This window comes from Heptranchias perlo, chromosome 1 (assembly GCF_035084215.1).
Source record: "Heptranchias perlo isolate sHepPer1 chromosome 1, sHepPer1.hap1, whole genome shotgun sequence".
In the NCBI taxonomy this organism is placed as follows: Eukaryota; Metazoa; Chordata; class Chondrichthyes; order Hexanchiformes; family Hexanchidae; genus Heptranchias; species Heptranchias perlo.
In genome coordinates this window covers 29,146,958-29,166,684 of record NC_090325.1, presented here as the reverse complement: position 1 = coordinate 29,166,684, position 19,727 = coordinate 29,146,958, and the positions used below count along the sequence as shown (strand labels likewise).

At 48.4% G+C, this 19,727-nt stretch overlaps 1 protein-coding gene across 3 annotated transcripts in view; it reads right to left on the bottom strand.

Moving 5' to 3' along the window:
* ark2n (arkadia (rnf111) N-terminal like PKA signaling regulator 2n) overlaps nt 1-19,727 on the bottom strand; it is a 129,820-nt gene that overhangs the window by 94,004 nt on the left and 16,089 nt on the right. The window contains exon 2 of one of the 3 annotated variants that reach the window (XM_067983036.1): nt 5,079-5,151. The exons of the other annotated variants lie outside the window; for them this stretch is intronic. The gene's annotated coding sequence lies outside the window, so the exon portion shown is untranslated. The remainder of the gene's footprint in view (nt 1-5,078; nt 5,152-19,727) is intronic. 3 annotated transcript variants of the gene reach the window in all.

The following is a 19,727-nucleotide window of genomic DNA, read 5'->3' as shown; positions in this document are numbered from 1 at the left end:
TATTCTTTATTGTATTTTCGGTTTCTACATGTTTTCTATTACATCTTTGAGTAAATTACATAATTAAACTGATGATAGCATCTCCGTTCATACCCATGCAATTATCATGGAAATGTCCACTGCACCATGCTCTCAAGCAGCAGATATACTAAGAAAAGCATGGAGAAACAGAAGAATGACATTTCCTGAACAGGTTTTTTAATCAGTCAATGCAAGGAATGCACAACTATCCCTTCCGTCCTCCCTTCAGTAAAATACTGGTAAGAGACAGAGTCAGCACTGTAGGGGAATTGTGATCTCAAAACTGTATCCATCCACTCCATGGCAATCCTATACACACCATCTGCAACTTATATTTCCATCAGGCAAAATTTACAACCTCAGTGCTCAATATGTACTGCACAGAAAAACAAGCTTATTGTCCTTCAAAATTTAGACAGAAGTAATGGTTTCCAACAAGAAATGAAACACTACTTAGCTCTTCAAAGAGCACATAAGTAATTATTTCAAATTCTATTCAAGTCCAGTTAAGTCAAATGGGAAGATATTTCTGTAATTAAAAATTAATAGAAACCAGGTCTTGCGCCTGCAAAGGTGTGACAAAAGATAAACCTTGGCATCCAAAGTTCTTCTGTTGTGAATAAAAGGCAAATTTTACCTTATATGAGCATAGAACAATGCACTCAGGTTCACTCTGGAGCACCCTGTTCCACATCTGCCAGCTGAAAAGACTAATTTTAGTTTAAACGTACTACTCTTCCCTCATTTATCCTACGCAAACTACCCCATATTTGAAGAAATTTTGAGAGTACGTAACTCAATATGTGTCATTTCTTTACATTACAGATGGTTCATAAATTCTAAGGAATTTAAAGTTTTCTTAGCAGACAGGAGTGGCCAGAACAGAGTGTAATCACCTACGTCTAAATTCCAGTAAAAATGGTGACAGCATTATAAAATCAATATATTGCAACAATCCCCCCTACATAAATATCAACTACTTTTGAAAAATGCCACAATGGGATACATGATGTGGAGATGCCGGTGATGGACTGGGGTTGACAATTGTAAACAATTTTACAACACCAAGTTATAGTCCAGCAATTTTATTTTAAATTCACAAGCTTTCGGAGGCTTCCTCCTTCCTCAGGTGAACGTTGTTGGAAATGAAATCCTCGAAATGAAATCGCATTTATAATTCACAGAACAATGCATGGTGATTACAGACAGTTTTTTCAAATGCCCGTTGCCAAGGCAATCAGTGTGCAGACAGACAGGTGTTACCTGCAAGGTCTCCGAATATACAAATCACCAAAAAAAACCAAAAAAAGAGATAGAGAGGTAGAAACGTAGAAAAGACAGCAACTGACCCGTTATATTAAAAACAGATAACATTTGTTCGCTGGTGGGGTAACGTGTAGCGTGACATGAACCCAAGATCCCGGTTGAGGCCGTCCTCATGGGTGCGGAACTTGGCTATCAATTTCTGCTCGACGATTTTGCGTTGTCGTGTGTCTCGAAGGTCGCCTTGGAGTACGCTTACCCGAAGGTCGGTGGCTGAATGTCCTTGACTGCTGAAGTGTTTCCCGACTGGGAGGGAACCCTCCTGTTTGGTGATTGTTGCGCGGTGTCCGTTCATCCGTTGTCGCAGCGTCTGCATGGTCTCGCCAATGTACCATGCTCTGGGGCATCCTTTCCTGCAACGTATGAGGTAGACAACGTTGGCCGAGTCACAGGAGTATGAACCATGCACCTGGTGGGTGGTGTCCTCTCGTGTGTTGGTGGTATCTGTGTCGATGATCTGGCATGTCTTGCAGAGGTTACCGTGGCAGGGTTGTGTGGTGGCGTGGACGCTGTTCTCTTGAAAGCTAGGTAATTTGCTGCGAACAATGGTCTGTTTGAGGTTGGGTGGCTGTTTAAAGGCGAGTAGTGGAGGTTTGGGGATGGCCATAGCGAGGTGTTCGTCGTCATTGATGACATGTTGAAGGCTGCGGAGAACATGGCGTAGTTTCTCTGCTCCGGGGAAGTACTGGACGGACACGGACACTGGATGAACGGACACCGCAAAACAATCACCAAACAGGAGGGTTCCCTCCCAGTCGGGCAGAAATTGATAGCCAAGTTCCGCACCCATGAGGACGGCCTCAACCGGGATCTTGGGTTCATGTCACGCTACACGTTACCCCACCAGCGAACAAATGTTATCTGTTTTTAATATAACGGGTCAGTTGCTGTCTTTTCTATGTTTCTACCTCTCTATCTCTGTTTTTTTTTGTTTTTTTTTGGTGATTTGTATATTCGGAGACCTTGCAGGTAACACCTGTCTGTCTGCACACTGATTGCCTTGGCAACGGGCAGTTGAAAAAACTGTCTGTAATCACCATGCATTGTTCTGTGAATTATAAATGCGATTTCATTTCGAGGATTTCATTTCCAACAACGTTCACCTGAGGAAGGAGGAAGCCTCCGAAAGCTTGTGAATTTAAAATAAAATTGCTGGACTATAACTTGATGTTGTAAAATTGTTTACAATGGGATACAACATACTTCATTTCAAGCCTCTAAAGACGACAATCAGTACAGAAAATGGATGCCACATTCAGGTACAATTTTTACCCTTTTTTTGTAGGGCAACACAAGACACAAGAATAATCTGTAGAAATTTACTATGAAATTCAGTTACGCTATAAATTATTTTGCAGTTTGGATTCATGGACATGTTGTTGTCTGCTCCATCTGCCCGTAATTTACAAATGTGGAAACTGCTAATTATAAAGTATCAGCCAGAGAGTTTTTGTTTGTGGCTAATAATTCCATTAATCATGTCACTCGAGCTTCAAAAAAATTCTGGCAGAATTTTAAAGCATCCACATTGCAAGCCAACAGCACATCACTAACCAAATTCTACCCAGCTTACTCTCTTTACCCCCACCCCATTTAAATAAAATGCTGCCCCCTATGTGAGGTGCCAGCCTTTCCCCGAAGCAACCAACGAGCATTTACATAGCACTTTTCGCATTAAGAAATGTTCACAATGTGCTTCACAGATGGGCATAAGAAAGTGGGACACCAAGCCAAGGAGTCTGTGCTCAGGAGAGATGACCGAAAACTTGTTTGAAGAGATGTGTTTTGATAAGGTTTTCAAAGGCGGAGATAGATTAGTGACATGTCTGCAGAGGTCAGAAATCCACCACACAAATAATCTAACCAGTGTTTGGAGATGAGGTAGTTGGGTGAATTTCACCCCAGAAATTTTAGGAAGAACAATATTTTTCAAAATGTAATTAAAATTACATGAAAATCTAGCAAACTCATTGAAATTTCAAAAAGTGTTACCCAAGTAAAGTTACAATCAAGAAAACTCAAGCATTTCCTTTGGTTTTTCTTGCTTCCAAACATCCAGAATTACTTCAAAATGGGCTTAGTCAGAATGGAAGAGCCTTTGAACAAAATATGCCATAGGTCATGAACAGTGACATCAATTATGAAGATCCACAAGAACTCATCCCATCACCCTGAAATTCTACTCAAATAAGGCTATAACAAATGGTCGTTGCATGCCTGTCAATAAAATAACAGCAGTGATGCAGATCGAAAATCAATGGCAATCTACTGTGACAGAAAACAATTTTGTAACCTTGGAATTCCAAGCCCACCATCAAACTCTGAGTCCAACCAGTTCTGAAGAAAACGATGTGCCACTTCACCTGCTTGCTGCAAAGTAAATTTTCTTAAATGATGCCCTCTCTGAGAACAAAGATCTTGAAATCATTTGATAAGGCATAGGAAGTCAGTGGAGTTAGGCAAGAACAGGGACAATGGAAGTGTCGGATTGAAAGAAGCCTTGGGGCAGTGTTTGGAATGAGCTGTGGATGAGAAAAATCAGACATCTCCAGACATCTGCACTGACCTTTATCACAAATCCCTTTTACACACTGGGAAGCTACTGTATTGGTAATAACTTCAATGATAAAACTCCAAACTAGCCCTTGGTACAGGTCTAGGAAACATTCACGTAATCATTACTGTCCAGCTGTGGTGAGCTGAAAAGTCAAGGAACAGCAGCGCATTTATAATTGCTTGATAATGTTTCCCCTCTCTTGCTGCAACATCCATCTACTGTACCTCTTGCTGACCGTGATCAGGTTACCTACACCAAAAAGTTGCACTTTTTTTCTTTTTAGGATTAATTTACTCCACTTAAAATTTAGTTAACTGCTTTTGTAGAGTTCTTTTTTAATTCCCAGTGTAACTTGCCTAGTAATTTTTTTAACATTGTTTTTAAAAAGTTGTATGTTTTACATTACCAATTGTATTGTAAATACATTAATTTCCAGTTATTTTATAAACAGGGCTTTAAAAGTTCCCAGATGAACTACTAAATAACCAGCTTCAACCTGGTTATTTTTAAATACATTAGCAGCTTTAGTAATAATAATGCAATATCTTACACAGTCAGACTGTACATCTATTGCTGCAGATCACCAGCTCTTAATTGATTCCAATCTCTCCATCTAAACTTCTACTTTCCATCAATCCTGAATATCCTCCCTCGTATCAACTGGGCGCCATTTGCAGACAATTTTCTCACTACTGATATCATGAAACCCTACAGAAATTAGGTTATTTGGTCATAACCACCGTTTTGTGTATAAACACATAAATACTGATTTCTCTGGAGCAATAAGTTTAGTGATATATTACCTCCATGGGAGGTTAGAAATACCTGCCCTTTAATCATCAGATAAGAATACAGAACCAGTGAAATATTAGCTGCCAAAGTGACATAAGAAACTTCTACACCTTTGCTTTTGCTGGATTTAGCAGTGAACACACACTGTTTACTTTTAAATCCATACCCTGAAACTATAGCTCCTAATTTGGTTTCCCTTTGACTCCCTTTCCAGTCACTGGTCTCTAGTTTCAAAACACAAACTGGGTTACTGAATCTAAACCTAAAGAGCAAGTCAAGCTATAAAAGAACTTGCATTTATGAGATCAGATAATATAGCATTTCTCCGTAACTCAGCCACACCCTCCGACTGAGCCTTCCAACTGATTTAAAAGCAATTCTGTACCCTGATTTGTTCGACTTGTTCACTCCTTTATCCGTTTGAAAATGAATCCACAGCACATATAGTTGAGCAGATCCTGGAAATTAATTACATTAGTAAGGCAAGGACTTCTCTTTCCTCGTCTCCCTTCCCCCAACCGCCCCCGCCCAAAAAAATACAAGGACTCTGCCATACACTTTTCCCATCTGCTTATAATCCCCACTCCTCCAATGGTTTGCCCATACCAGAGAAATCCCCTCTCCGTTCTCCCCTTGGGTGTGTCTAACTCTATTCTATCAAACCGTCGGTATTTTCTCTCTCACGTGTGTGTGTGTGTGTGTGTGTCTCTCTCTCTCTCTCTTTCTGAATGTCCCTGGGTCTCTCACTCTTTTTACCCCCAAGTCCTTCTCTTCATCTATCCCTAGGCTTATTTTTCTCTGTGCCCCCCCTACCACTGCCCTTCCTTTACTCCCAGGTCTCCAAATGTCCATGTGTATAAACCCAAGGAATTTTGGCCATTTGTGTCTGTGTAGCCAGGTCTGTTCCTGCCTCTTGCCTTCTCCATCTCTGGGCCTGACTCTCTCTCTGGCCAATCTCTATATATCTCTTTACCCAATTTAATTCCATTTATCCCGTCTGCCTATCTGTTAGGCCCGTCATTACCTGTCTTTCTCCGTCTCCACGCTTGTTTATATGTCTGAGTGTCTCTCCCAACCCTCAGGCATATCTCTCCCTCCCCAACTCTTCTCCACCCAGGGTGCCCTCTCTTTCTCTATTGTTCCGTACCAGGCATAACTGTTTCTTCCTGAGTCAACCTGCCTGTGGCTAACTTTCTCCAAGCTTGTCCTGTGACTCATTCTCTGCCTCACTGCATCATTTTGTCCTGTCCCCAGGCCTGCTCGCATTTCTTTCTCTCTCTTGGCCTTGGCTCAGTGGTAACCACTGAACCATAGAAAAGATGCAGCACAGAAGTGGGGACCATTCGGCCCGTCGTGTCCGCACCAGCTCAAAGAACAACCAGGTGCCCATTCTAATCCCACCTTCCAGCACCCGGTCTGTAGCCCTGCAGCTTACAGTACTTTAGGTGCAGGTCTAGGTACTTTTTAAAAGAGTTGAGGGTACCTGCCTTGACCACCAATTCATGCAGCGAATTCCATACACCCACCACCCTCTGGCTAAAAAACTTTTTCCTCATGTCCCCTCTAATCCTTCCGCCAATCAGCTTAAATCTATGTCCTCTAGTTCTTGAACACTCTGCTAGGGGAAACAGGTACTTCCCGTCTACTCTATATGGGCCCCTCATAATTTTGTACACCTCAATCAAGTCACCCCTCAGCCTCCTCTGCTCCAAGGAAAGCAACCCCAGCCTATCCAATCTCTCCTCGTAACTGCAATTTTCAAGCCCTGGCAACATTCTTGTAAATCTTCTCTGCACTCTCTCCAGAGCAATTACGTCCTTCCTGTAATGTGGTGATCAGAACTGCGCACAATACTCCAGCTGTGGCCTTACCAGCATTTTATACAGTTCCATCATTACATCTCTGCTTTTGTATTCTATACCTCGGCTAATAATGGAGAGCATTCCATATGCCTTCTTCACAACCTTATCTACCTGTACTGCCACACTCAGGGACCTGTGCACATGAACTCCAAGGTCTCTCATTTCCTCCACCCCTCTCAATATATTCCTGTTTACTGCGTATTCCCTTTTACTGTTTGCCCTCCCTAAGTGCATTACCTCACACGTCTCCAGGTAGAACTCCATTTGACACTTTTCCGCCCACTCCACCAACCCATTGATATCTTCTTGGAGTCTACAACTATCCTCTTCACTATCAACTACACGGCCAATTTTTGCGACAGGTAAATTGGTGAGGGTGAGGTCAAGTAGGTTTTTCCTTCCTGATGGTTCCCTCACCATCTGCCACAGGCCCCTGCAAATTTGCCAATCTTGCCCCCTACATTCAAGTCCAAATCATTAATATATACCACAAACAGCAAGGGACCCAACACTGAGCCCTGTGGCACACCACTGGAAACGGATTTCCATTCGCAAAGACATCCATCGACTTTTACCCTTTGTTTCCTGTTACTGAGCCAATTTTGGATCCAATTCGCCACATTTCCCTGTATCCCATGGGCTTTTATCTTGCTGATCAGTCTGCCATATGGGACCTTGTCAAATGCTTTACTAAAATCCATGTAGACAACATCCATTGCACTACCCTCATCAATCCTCCTTGTCACTTCCTCAAAGAATTTAATCAGAATTGTAAGGCATGACCTTCCCTGAACAAATCCATGCTGACTATCCCTGATTAAACCATGCCTTTCCAAGTGACAGTTTATCCTATCTCTCAGTATTGATTCTAATAGTTTGCCCACCACCGAGGTAAGACTGACCGGCCTATAATTGTTCGGCCTTTCCCTCGTACCCTTTTTAAACAATGGTACTACGTTTGCAGTCTTCCAGTACCTCCCCTGTATCTAGTGAAGATTCGAAAATGATCATCAGAGCATCCGCTATTTCCTCCCTCACTTCCTTCAATAGCCTAAGAAACAATCCATCCGGCCCTGGTGACTTATCAACTTTCAAGGATTCCAGTCCCTCTAGTACTTCCTCTCTCGTTATGTTTACCTTATCCAATATTTCACACCTCTCCTCTTTAACTACTACGTCCGGATCATCCCTTTCCTTTGTGAATACGGAGACAAAATATTCATTTAAAACCCTACCCACATCCTCTGCTTCTAAACTCAAGTTACCCTTATCATCCCTGATAGGTCCCAACTTTTCCTTAGCTATTCTTAATGTACTGATAAAACATCTTTGGGTTTTCTTTAATCTTACTAGCTAATATTTTTGCACGCCCTCTCTTTTCTTTCCTTATTTCCTTTTTTACGTCATCTCTGTACTTTCTATACTCCTCTAGGCTTTCTGCAGTATTTAGTTTTCTGTGACAGTCATAAGCTTTCTTTTTCTGCTTTATCTTGCCCTGTATACGTCTAGACTACCAGGGGGCTCTAAATTTGGCAGTGCCACCTTTTTTCTTTGAGGGGACGTGTCTGCATTGTGCCTGTAATATTTCACTTTTTGGTGCCTCCCATTGGCTTGCCACTGATTTCTCCTCAAGTAGTTGTGTCCAGTTCACTTCTGCCAAATCACCTCTTGGTTTTGTAAAATTTGCCTTCCCCCAATTTAAAATGTTTACTCCTGATTTAGTTCTGTCCTTTTCCATAATAATGCTAAAACTAACTGAATTGTGCTCACTATCCCCAATATGGTCACCCACTGTCACTTCACCCACGTGCCCATCTTCATTTCCCAGGACTAAATCTAGAATTGCATCCCCTCTTGTTGGGTCTGTCACTTAATGGCTAAAAAAGTTCTCCTGGACATCAATCAAGAATTTTGCGCCCCCTGTGCCCCTCACACTGTTTGAATCCCAGTTGATGTTAGGGTAGTTGAGGTCCCCTATTATTGCCCTCTTATTTTTGCACTTGGAAATTTGCCTACATATTTGTTCTTCTATCTCCCTTTCGCTATTCAGGGGTCTATAGTACACTCCTAGTAGTGTGACTGACCCTTTTTTATTTCTTAGCTCAACCCATATGGCCTCGATTGATGATCCATTTAGCATATCATCCCTTCTCACAACTGTAATTGATTCTTTAACCAATAATGCTACCCCCTCCTTTTTTATTACCCACTCTATCCTGCCTGAAAACTCTATTTCCATGGATACTGAGCTGCCAATTATCCCCCTCTTTAAGCCAGGTTTCCGTTATAGCAATGATATCATGCTGCATTGTGTCCATCTGTGCCCTTAGCTCATCTGCTTTGTTTGTAATACTCCTTGCATTGAAGTATATACCCTTTAACCGGTCAAATTCCTGTGCTGAATACTATTTAACCGTTGCTTCTTTTGCCATTCTGAGTCGCTAACTACGTCACTAACTGCTTTCCTACTTCCCGTTTCCTGGTCTGAATTTGTCCTATCTGTACCTGCCCTTTGATTCCCATCCCCCTACCGTACTAGTTTAAACCCTCCCCAACAGAACAAATACCCCACGAGGATATTGGTCCCGGTTCTGCTTGGGTGCAGCCTGTCCAGCTCGTACAAGTCCCGCCTTTCCCAGAATCTGTTCCAATGCTTCAGGAATTTAAGGAATCTTACAACACCAGGTTATAGTCCAACAGTTTTATTTGAAAATCACAAGCTTTCGGAGCTTACCTCCTTCGGCAGACGAAGGAGTTAAGCTCCGAAAACTTGTGATTTTCAAATAAAACTGTTGGACTATAACCTGGTGTTGTAAGATTCCTTACATTTGTCCACCCCAGTCCATCACCGGCATCTCCACATCAGGAATTTAAACCCGTCCCTCCTACATCATCTCTCAAGCCACGCATTCATCTGGTCTATTCTCCTATTTCTGCTCTCTCTAGCATGTGGCACTGGGAGTAATCCTGAGATTACTCCCTTAGAGGTCCTGCTTTTTAATTTATTTCCAAACTCCCTATATTCTGCTTGCAGGACCTCATCCCTTTTTTTTAAACCGATGTCATTGGTACCGATATGGACCATGACCTCTGGCTGTTCACCCTCCCCCTTCAGAATGTCCTGCAGCCGCTCAGTGACATCCTTGACCCTAGCACCAGTGAGGCAACATACCATCCTGGGTCACGTCTGCGGCCACAAAAATGCCTATCTGTTCCCTTTACGATGGAATCCCCTATCTCTATTGCTCTCCTATTCTTTTTCCTCCCCTCCTGTGCAGCTGAGTCACTCTTGGCTATTGCTGCATTCCCCTGGATAAGCCATCTCCCCCAACAATATCCAAAGCGGAATATCTGTTTGAGAGGGAGATGACCCCAGGGGACTTCTGCTCTACCTGCCTAGTCCTTTTACTCTGCCTGGTGGTCACCCATTTCCTTTCTGCCTGCGTAATCTTTACCTGCGGTATGACCACTTCACTGAACGTGCAATCCACGATAATCTCAGCATCGCGGGTAGAAACATAGGAACAGGAGTAGGCCATTCAGCCCCTTGTGCCTGCTCCGCCATTTGATAAGATCATGGCTGATCTATGATCTATCTCCATATACCTGCCTTTGGCCCATATCCCTTAATACCTTTGGTTGCCAAAAAGCTATCTATCTCAGATTTAAATTTAGCAATTGAGCTAATTGATGCTCCACAGTGAATCCACCCGCAGCTCCAGCACCGAAATGCGGTTAGCCAGTAGCTGCAGCTGGACACACGTCCTGCACACATGGTCGCCAGGTCGCCGTAACACTCTTGCCTCCGAGTAAGAAGGTTGTGGGTTCAAGTCCCATTCCAGAAATTTGAGCACATAATTCAGTCTGACACTTCAGAGCAGTACTGAGGGAGTACTGCACTGTCAGAGGTGCCACCTTTCGAATGAGACATTAAACCAAGGCCCTATCTGAAGAGCAGGGGTATTCTCCAGGTGTCCAGGCCAATATTTATCCCTCAACCAACATTAAAAACAGATTACCTGGTCATTACCTCATTGCAGTTTATGGGACCTTGCTGTGCACAAATTGGCTGCTGCGTTTCCTACATCACAACAGTGACTACACTTCAGAAGTACTTCATTGGCTGTAAAGCACTTTGGGATGTCCTGATGTCACGAAAGAAGCTATATAAATGCAACTTCTTTGTTCTACCTTTCCTTCCTTCTCTCTGTTTGTCCAAGGCCTGCCCTTGCACTTATGCACGTCTCTCTGAATCTCTCTTTGCCCATCTCCATCACTATTTCCAAAACTGTTTCTCTCTCTCCATATCTCCATTTCCAAGCCTGTGTGTGTTTGTCTCGGTGTCGCTTGGGGTGTGGGGGGGTTGTGTCTCTCACTCTCCTGCTGTCTGTGTCTGTCCATTTCTGTTTGCCTGGCTCTGCTCTCTCTCTCTCATGTGTTTCACTATGTCCTCAGGATGGCATCTCTGTGCTTAATAGCCCCCATGTCGCCTATTCCTGTCTGTCTATCAATCCTTCTGAGCCCATCTGCCTGCACACAAACCCTCCCTCTCTCTCTCTCTCTTCCCTGCCTATATTTTTCTCTCCCAAGCCCTTCTCTGCCTTTTTCCAAACATGTATCTCTGACTCACATTGTCCCAAAGCCTCTTGCCCCTTCCTGCTTTTCTGTATGTCTGCCTCGATTTCTCTCTTATCTGTCGGCTCAGTGTGTCTCCCTCTTTATTTTCAGACCTGCCAGTGTCTCTTGTACTATCTACTGGCCCCTCTGCTCCTGAAGTGTGTACATCTCAGTCCTGAAGTCTCTCTTAGTTGGATATTAAAGGTCCAAAGGCACTACTCGAAGAAAAACAGACTTCTAGTATCCTAGTCAATATTCTCAAAAACAGATTAACTCAGCATGCATCCCATTGCTGTTAGTCAGATCTTGCTGTGTTTGCCTATACTTTGTGGCTGCACTTCAAAGTAATTCATTATGCATGAAGTTGTTTGATAGGATAGGTGCGATAAGGTGCTACAGAAATGCAAATTTATTCTTTCTTGTTGCCCTCTGGCTTACGTTGAGTTACATCCAGTCTACAGCGCAGAAACAGGCCTACGGCCCAACTAGTCTATGCCGGCGTATATGCTCTACATGAGCCTCCTCCATCCATCCTTATGGGCATATTCTTCCATTGCTTTCACCCTCGTGTGTTTATTTTGCTTCCCCTTAAATGCATCGATGCTATTTGCCTCAATTGCTCCTTGTGGTACCACATTCCACATTCTTACCACTCTCTGGGTAAAGAAAGGTTCTCCTGAATTCCCTATTGGATTTATTAGTGGCTATTTTATATGGAATCATAGAAAATGTACGGCACATGAGGCAGACTTTCGGCCCATCATGTCCACACCGGACGAAAATGAGCCACCCAGCCTAATCCCACTTTCCAGCAATTGGTCCGTAGCCTTGTAGATCACAGCACTTCAGGTGCACATCCAAGTACTTTTTAATTGTGATGAGGGTTTCTGCCTCTACCACCCTTTCAGGCAGTGAGTTCCAGACCACCACCACCACCCTCTGGGTGAAAAAAATTTTCCTCAGCAACCCCCTTTAATCCTTCTATCAATCTGTAAATTTATGCCCCCTGGTTATTGACCTCTCTGCTAAGGGAAATAGATCCTACCTATCCACTCTATCTAGGCCCCTCATAATTTTGTACACCCCAATTAAATCACCCCTCCACCTCCTCTGTTCCAAAGAAAACGATCCCGCCCACCCAACCTTTCCTCATAGCTAAAATTCTCCAGTCATGGCAACATCCTCGTAAATCTCCTCTCTACCCTCTCTCGTGCAATTACATCCTTCCTGTAATGTGGAGACCAGAACTGTACGCAGTACTCAAGCTGTGCCCTAACTAGTATTTTATACAGTTCCAGCATAACCTCCATGCTCTTATATTCTATGCCTTGGCTAATAAAAGAAAGTATCCCGTATGCCTTCTTAACCACCGTATCTACCTGTCCTGCTAACTACAGGGATCTGTGGACATGCACTCCAAGGTGTCTCTGTTCCTCCACGCCTCAGTATCCTCCCATTTATTGTGTATTCTCTTGCCTTGTTTGACCTCCCCAAATGCATTACCTCACACTTCTCCAGACTGCATTCCATTTGCCACTTTTCTGCCCACCTGGCCAGTCCACTGATTTCTTCCTGCAGTCTACAGCTTTCCTCCTCACTATCAACCACAAGGCCAATTTTTGTATCATCTTCAAACTTCCTAATCATGCTCCCTATATTTAAGTCCAAATCATTAATATATACCACAAAAAGCAAGGGACCTAGTACTGAGCCCTGCAGAAACCCACTGGAAACAGACTTCCAGTCACAAAAATACCCATTGACCTTTACCCTTTCTGTCCTGCCACTGAGCCAATTTTGGATCCAACTTGCCACTTTCCCTTAATAAATTAGACAAACACGATTTCCCTTTCACAAAGCCGTGCTGATTCTGTCTGGTTGCATTGAGATTTTATAAGTGGCCTGCTATAACCTTAATAATAGATTCTAGCATTTTCCTTATGACAGATGTTAAGCTAACTGGCCTGTAGTTTCCTGCTTTCTGTCTCCCTCTTTTCTTGAATAGAGGAGTTACATTCGATACTTTCCAATCTGATGAGACCCTTCCAGAATCTAGGGAATTTTGGAAAATTAATACCAATGCATCTACTATCTCTGCAGCCACTTCTTTTAAGACCCTAGGATGAAGTCTGTCAAGACCTGGGGACTTGTCAGCTTTTAGTTCCAATAATTTTTTCAGAACCCTTTCCCTGGTGATTGTAAATGTTTTAAGTTCCTCACTCCCTTTCACCTCTTGATTCACAATTATTTCTGACATGTTATTTGTATCCTCTATAGTGAAGACGGATGCAAAATATCTGTTCAATTCATCTGCCATTTCCTTGTTCTCCATTATTAATTCCCCACACTCTCTAGAGAACCAACTTTACTTACTCTTTTCCTTTTTAAATACCTGTAGAAACTCTTACTATCTGTTTTTATATTTCTAGCTAGCTTTCTCTCGTGCTCTAATTTCTCCCTCATTATTCTTTTAGTCATTCTTTGCTGTTTTTTATATTCTGTCCGATCTTCTGACATGCCACTAATCTTCACGGAATTGTATGCTTTTTCTTTCAATTTGATACTATCTTTAACTTCCATAGTCAGCCACGGATGGTACGTCCTTCCCCTAGAATCCCTCTTTCTCACTGGAATGTATCTCTGCTGAGTGTTATGAAATATGTCATTAAATGTCTGCCACTGCATCTCTACTGACCTATCCCTTAACCTAAGTTCCCAGTTCACTTTAGCCAGCTCTGTCTTCATCCCCTCATAATTGCCCTTACTTAAGTTTAAAACATTAGTCTTAAACCTACTCTTCGCTCCCTCAAACTGAATGCAAAATTCAATCATATTGTGATCACTGCTCCCTAGGGGCTTCTTTACAATGAGGTTATTAATTAATCCTGTCTCATTGCACATTACCAGATCTAGAATAGCCTGCTCTCTGGTTGGCTCTAGAGCGTGCTAAGAAACTGTCCCGAAAGCACTCTATGAACTCATCTTCCAGGCTACCTTTGCCAATCAGATTCTTCCAATCTATATGTAGATTAAAATCACCCGTGATTATCGCTGTTCCTTTCTCGCAAGCCCCCATTATTTCTTCCTGTATACCCTGTCCTACAGTGTGGTTACTGTTAGGGGGCCTATAAACTACTCCCACAAGTGACTTCTTGCCTTTATATTTCTTATCTCTACCCAAACTGATTCTACATTTTGGTCTTCAGAACTAGGGGCATTTCTCTCTATTATACTCATATCATCCTTAATTAACAGAGCTACTCCTCCACCTTTTCCTGGCTTCCTGTCCTTCTGAAATGTCAAGTATCCTTGAATATTCAGGTTCCAGCCTTTGTCATCTTGCAGCCATGTCACTGTAATGGCTATCAGATCGTACATAATTATTTCCATTTGAGCTGTCAATTCATCCATTTTGTTACGAATGCTACGCGCATTCAGGTACAAAGCCTTTAGTGCTGTCTTTTTACTATTTTTGCAACCTCTATGCCTTATCTGCTGGTGCACTCTTAAGTTTGCATGCTCTGCCCCTTCCTGCCACTCTCTGATTATCATTTCCCTTATTGCTACCTTGCTCTCTTGCCTTGTTTTCTTTCTTTAATTTATCACATTTTCCCAAACTTGATCCCTCGCCCACACTATTTAGTTTAAAGCCCTCTCTACCGCCCTAGTTATACGATTCGCCAGAACACTGGCCCCAGCACGGTTCAGATGAAGGCTCCCACTTTGCCCAGTACTGATGCAAGTGCCCCTTGAATTGAAATCCATTTCTCCAACACCAATCTTTGAGCCACGAATTTAACTCTCCACTCTTATTTACCCTATGCCAATTTGCTCATGGCTCAGGTAATAATCCTTACTTTTGAGGTGCTGCTTTTTAATTTTTCCTCCTCCTCCACTCTCCGTGTGTGTGTCTCTCTCTCCCTCTCTCTCTCACCGCCTTTGCCTGCCCCTATTTCTCAGTGTGAATCTCTCTCTCCTCCTCCTGCCTATCTCTCTCCCCGTGTCCCCCTCTCCCCCCCTCCTCCTCCTGTCCCCCTCTCTCCCCCCTCCTCCTCCTCCTGTCCATCTCTCTCCACCTCTCCACCTGTCCCCCTCTCGCTCCCTCCCTCCTCCTGTCCCTCTCTCTCCCCCCCCCCTCCTCCTGTCCCTCTCTCTCCCCCCCCCCCTCCTCCTGTCCCTCTCTCTCCCTCCCTCCTCCTCCTGTCCCTCTCTCTCCCTCCCTCCTCCTCCTGTCCCTCTCTCTCCCTCCCTCCTCCTCCTGTCCCTCTCTCTCCCTCCCTCCTCCTCCTGTCCCTCTCTCCCCCTCCCTCCTCCTCCTGTCCCTCTCTCCCCCTCCCTCCTCCTCCTGTCCCTCACTCCCTCCCTCCTCCTCCTGTCCCTCTCTCCCTCCCTCCTCCTCCTGTCCCTCTCTCCCTCCCTCCTCCTCCTGTCCCTCTCTCTCCCCCCCCTCCTCCTCCTGTCCCTCTCTCTCCCCCCCTCCTCCTCCTGTCCCTCTCCCCCCACCCTCTTCCTGTCCCCCTCTCCCCCCCCCTTCCTGTCCCTCTCTCCCCCCCCTTCCTGTCCCTCTCTCCCCCACTTCCTGTCCCTCTCTCCCCCACTTCCTGTCCCTCTCTCCCCCACTTCCTGTCTCCCTCTCTACGTGACTCTCTTCCCCTCTCCTCCTGACCCTCTCTCTCTCTTATCTCTCCCTCCTGCCCCTCTCTCCGTGTGTCTCTCTCCCCCTCTCCTGCCCCCTCTCTCCGTGTGTCTCTCTCCCCCTCTCCTGCCCCCTCTCTCCGTGTGTCTCTCTCCCTCTCCTGCCCCTCTCTCCGTGTGTCTCTCTCCCCCTCTCCTGCCCCTCTCTCACGCCCCCTCCTCCACCTCCTGTCCCACTCTCTCCGACCCCCGCCTCCTGTCCCTCTCTCTCCGCCACCCGCCTCCTGTCCCTCTCTCTCCGTCCCCCGCCTCCTGTCCCTCTCTCTCCGTCCCCCGCCTCCTGTCCCTCTCTCTCCGTCCCCCCGTCCTGTCCCTCTCTCCCCCACTTCCTGTCCCTCTCTCCCCCACTTCCTGTCTCCCTCTCTACGTGACTCTCTCTTCCCCCCTCCTCCTGACCCTCTCTCTCTCTCTCGTATCTCTCCCTCCTCCTGCCCCTCTCTCCCTCCCTCCTCCTCCTGTCCCTCTCTCCCTCCCTCCTCCTCCTGTCCCTCTCTCCCTCCCTCCTCCTCCTGTCCCTCTCTCTCCCCCCCTCCTCCTCCTGTCCCTCTCTCTCCCCCCTCCTCCTCCTGTCCCTCTCTCTCCCCCCCTCCTCCTCCTGTCCCCCTCTCTCCCCCCCTTCCTGTCCCTCTCTCCCCCACTTCCTGTCCCTCTCTCCCCCACTTCCTGTCTCCCTCTCTACGTGACTCTCTCTTCCCCCCTCCTCCTGACCCTCTCTCTCTCTCTCGTATCTCTCCCTCCTCCTGCCCCTCTCTCCGTGTGTCTCTCTCCCCCTCTCCTGCCCCCTCTCTCCGTGTGTCTCTCTCCCTCTCCTGCCCCTCTCTCCGTGTGTCTCTCTCCCCCTCTCCTGCCCCTCTCTCACCCCCCCTCCTCCGCCTCCTGTCCCACTCTCTCCGACCCCCGCCTCCTGTCCCTCTCTCTCCGCCACCCGCCTCCTGTCCCTCTCTCTCCGTCCCCCGCCTCCTGTCCCTCTCTCTCCGTCCCCCGCCTCCTGTCCCTCTCTCTCCGTCCCCCCGTCCTGTCACTCTCTCCTTCCCCCCTCGTCCTGTCACTCTCTCCTTCCCCCCTCGTCCTGTCCCTCTCTCCTTCCCCCCTCGTCCTGTCCCTCTCTCCTTCCCCCCTCGTCCTGTCCCTCTCTCCATGTCTCTCTGTATCTCTATCCCCTCCTGCCCCTCTCCCCCCTCCGTGTACCCCTCCCCCGCTCCCCGAGTGCCCCGCTCCCCGAGTGCCCCCCTCTCCCGCTCCCCGAGTGCCCCTCTCCCGCTCGCCGAGTGCCCCCCTCTCCCGCTCGCCGAGTGCCCCCCTCTCCCGCTCCCCGAGTGCCCCCCTCTCCCGCTCCCCGAGTGCCCCCCTCTCCCGCTCCCCGAGTGCCCCCCTCTCCCGCTCCCCGTGCGTCCCCCTCCTCTCTCCCCGTGCGTCCCCCTCCTCTCTCCCCGTGCGTCCCCCTCCTCTCTCCCTCTCCCCGTGCGTCCCCCTCCTCTCTCCCTCTCCCCGTGTGTCCCCCTCCTCTCTCCCCCTCCCCGTGTGCCCTCCTCTCCCTCCCTCTCCCCGTGTGCCCTCCTCTCCCTCCCTCTCCCCGTGTGTCCTCCTCTCTCTCCCTCCCTCTCCCCCTCCCCGTGTGTCCTCCTCTCTCTCCCTCACCCCGTGTGTCCTCCTCTCTCTCTCTCTCTCCCTCCCTCTCCCCCCTTTGTCCCCTCCTCTCTCTCCCCCTTTGTCCCCTCCTCTCTCTCTCTCCCCCTTTGTCCCCTCTCTCTCTCTCTCTCTCCCCGTGTCCCCTCTCTCTCTCCCCGTGTCGCCTCTCTCTCTCTCCCCCGGATCTCCTCTTTCTCGCTCTCTCCCCCCGTGTCCCCTCCTCTCTCTCTCTCCTCCCGTGTCCCCTCCTCTCTCCTCCCGTGTCCCCTCCTCTCTCTCTCTCCTCCCGTGTCCCCTCCTCTCTCTCTCTTCCCCCCCCGTGTCCCCTCCTCTCTCTTTCTCTTTCCCTCTCCCCGTGTGTCCTCCTCTCTCTCTACCTACCTCTCCCGGTGTGTCCTCCTCTCTCTCTACCTACCTCTCCCCGTGTGTCCTCCTCTCTCTCTACCTACCTACCTCTCCCAGTGTGTCCTCCTCTCTCTCTACCTACTTCTCCCCGTGTGTCCTCCTCTCTCTCTACCTACCTACCTCTCCCCGTGTGTCCTCCTCTCTCTCTACCTACCTCTCCCCGTGTGTCCTCCTCTCTCTCTACCTACCTCTCCCCGTGTGTCCTCCTCTCTCTCTACCTACCTCTCCCCGTGTGTCCTCCTCTCTCTCTACCTACCTCTCCCCGTGTGTCCTCCTCTCTCTCTACCGACCTCTCCCCGTGTGTCCTCCTCTCTCTCTACCTACCTCTCCCCGTGTGTCCCCCTCCTCCCCGTATGTCCCCCTCCTCCCCGTATGTCCCCCTCCTCTCCCCCTCTCTCTCTCTCTCTCTACCTCTCCCCGTGTCTCCCCCCTCTCTCTCTACCTCTCCCCGTGTCTCCCCCCCTCTCTCTACCTCTCCCCGTGTCTCCCCCCCTCTCTCTACCTCTCCCCGTGTCTCACCCCCCTCTCTCTACCTCTCCCCGTGTGTCCCCTCTCTCTCTCTACCTCTCCCCGTGTGTCCCCCTCTCTCTCTCTACCTCTCCCCGTGTGTCCCCTCTCTCTCTCTACCTCTCCCCGTGTGTCCCCTCTCTCTCTCTACCTCTCCCCGTGTGTCCCCTCTCTCTCTCTACCTCTCCCCGTGTCCCCTCTCTCTCTCTACCTCTCCCCGTGTCCCCTCTCTCTCTCTACCTCTCCCCGTGTGTCCCCTCTCTCTCTCTCTACCTCTCCCCGTGTGTCCCCTCTCTCTCTCTCTACCTCTCCCCGTGTGTCCCCTCTCTCTCTCTCTACCTCTCCCCGTGTGTCCCCTCTCTCTCTGTGTGTCCCCCCTCTCTCTCTCTCCCCCTCCCCGTGTGTGCCCCCCCTCTCTCTCTCTCTCCCCGTGTGTGCCCCCTCTCTCTCTCTCCCCCTCCCCGTGTGAGCCCCCTCCCTCTCTCTCTCCCCCTCCCCGTGTGAGCCCCCTCCCTCTCTCTCTCCCCCTCCCCGTGTGTGCCCCCTCCCTCTCTCTCCCCCTCCCCGTGTGTCCTCCCTCCCTCTCTCTCCCCCTCCCCGTGTGTCCCCCCTCCCCGTGTGTCCCCCCTCTCCGTGTGTCCTCCCCCTCTCTCTCCCCTTGTCCCCCCTCTCTCTCTCCCCGTGTCCCCCCTCTCTCTCTCTCCCCGTGTCCCCCCTCCCCCTCTCCCCGTGTCCCCCCTCCCCCTCTCCCCGTGTGTCCCCCCTCCCTCTCCCCCCCCCCCATGTGTCCCCCCTCTCCCTCTCTCCCCCTCTCCATGTGTCCTCCCCCTCTCTCTCTCCCCGTGTCCCCCCTCTCTCTCTCCCCCCGTGTCCCCCCTCTCCATGTGTCCTCCCCCTCTCTCTCTCCCCGTGTCCCCCCTCTCTCTCTCCCCCCGTGTCCCCCCTATCCATGTGTCCTCCCCCCTCTCTCTCCCCGTGTCCCCCCTCTCTCTCTCCCCGTGTCGCCCCTCTCTCTCTCCCCCTCCCCGTGTCCCCCCTCTCTCTCTCCCCCTCCCCGTGTGTCCTCCCCCTCTCTCTCTCCCCCTCCCCGTGTGTCCTCCCCCGCTCTCTCTCTCCCCCTCCCCGTGTGTCCTCCCCCTCTCTCTCTCCCCCTCCCCGTGTGTCCTCCCCCACTCTCCCCCTCCCCGTGTGTACTCCCCCTCTCTCTCTCCCCCTCCCCGTGTGTCCTCCCCCTCCCCGTGTGTCCTCCCCTCTCTCTCTCCCCCGTGTGTCCTCCCCTCTCTCTCTCTCTCCCCCTCCCCGTGTGTCCTCCCCCTCCC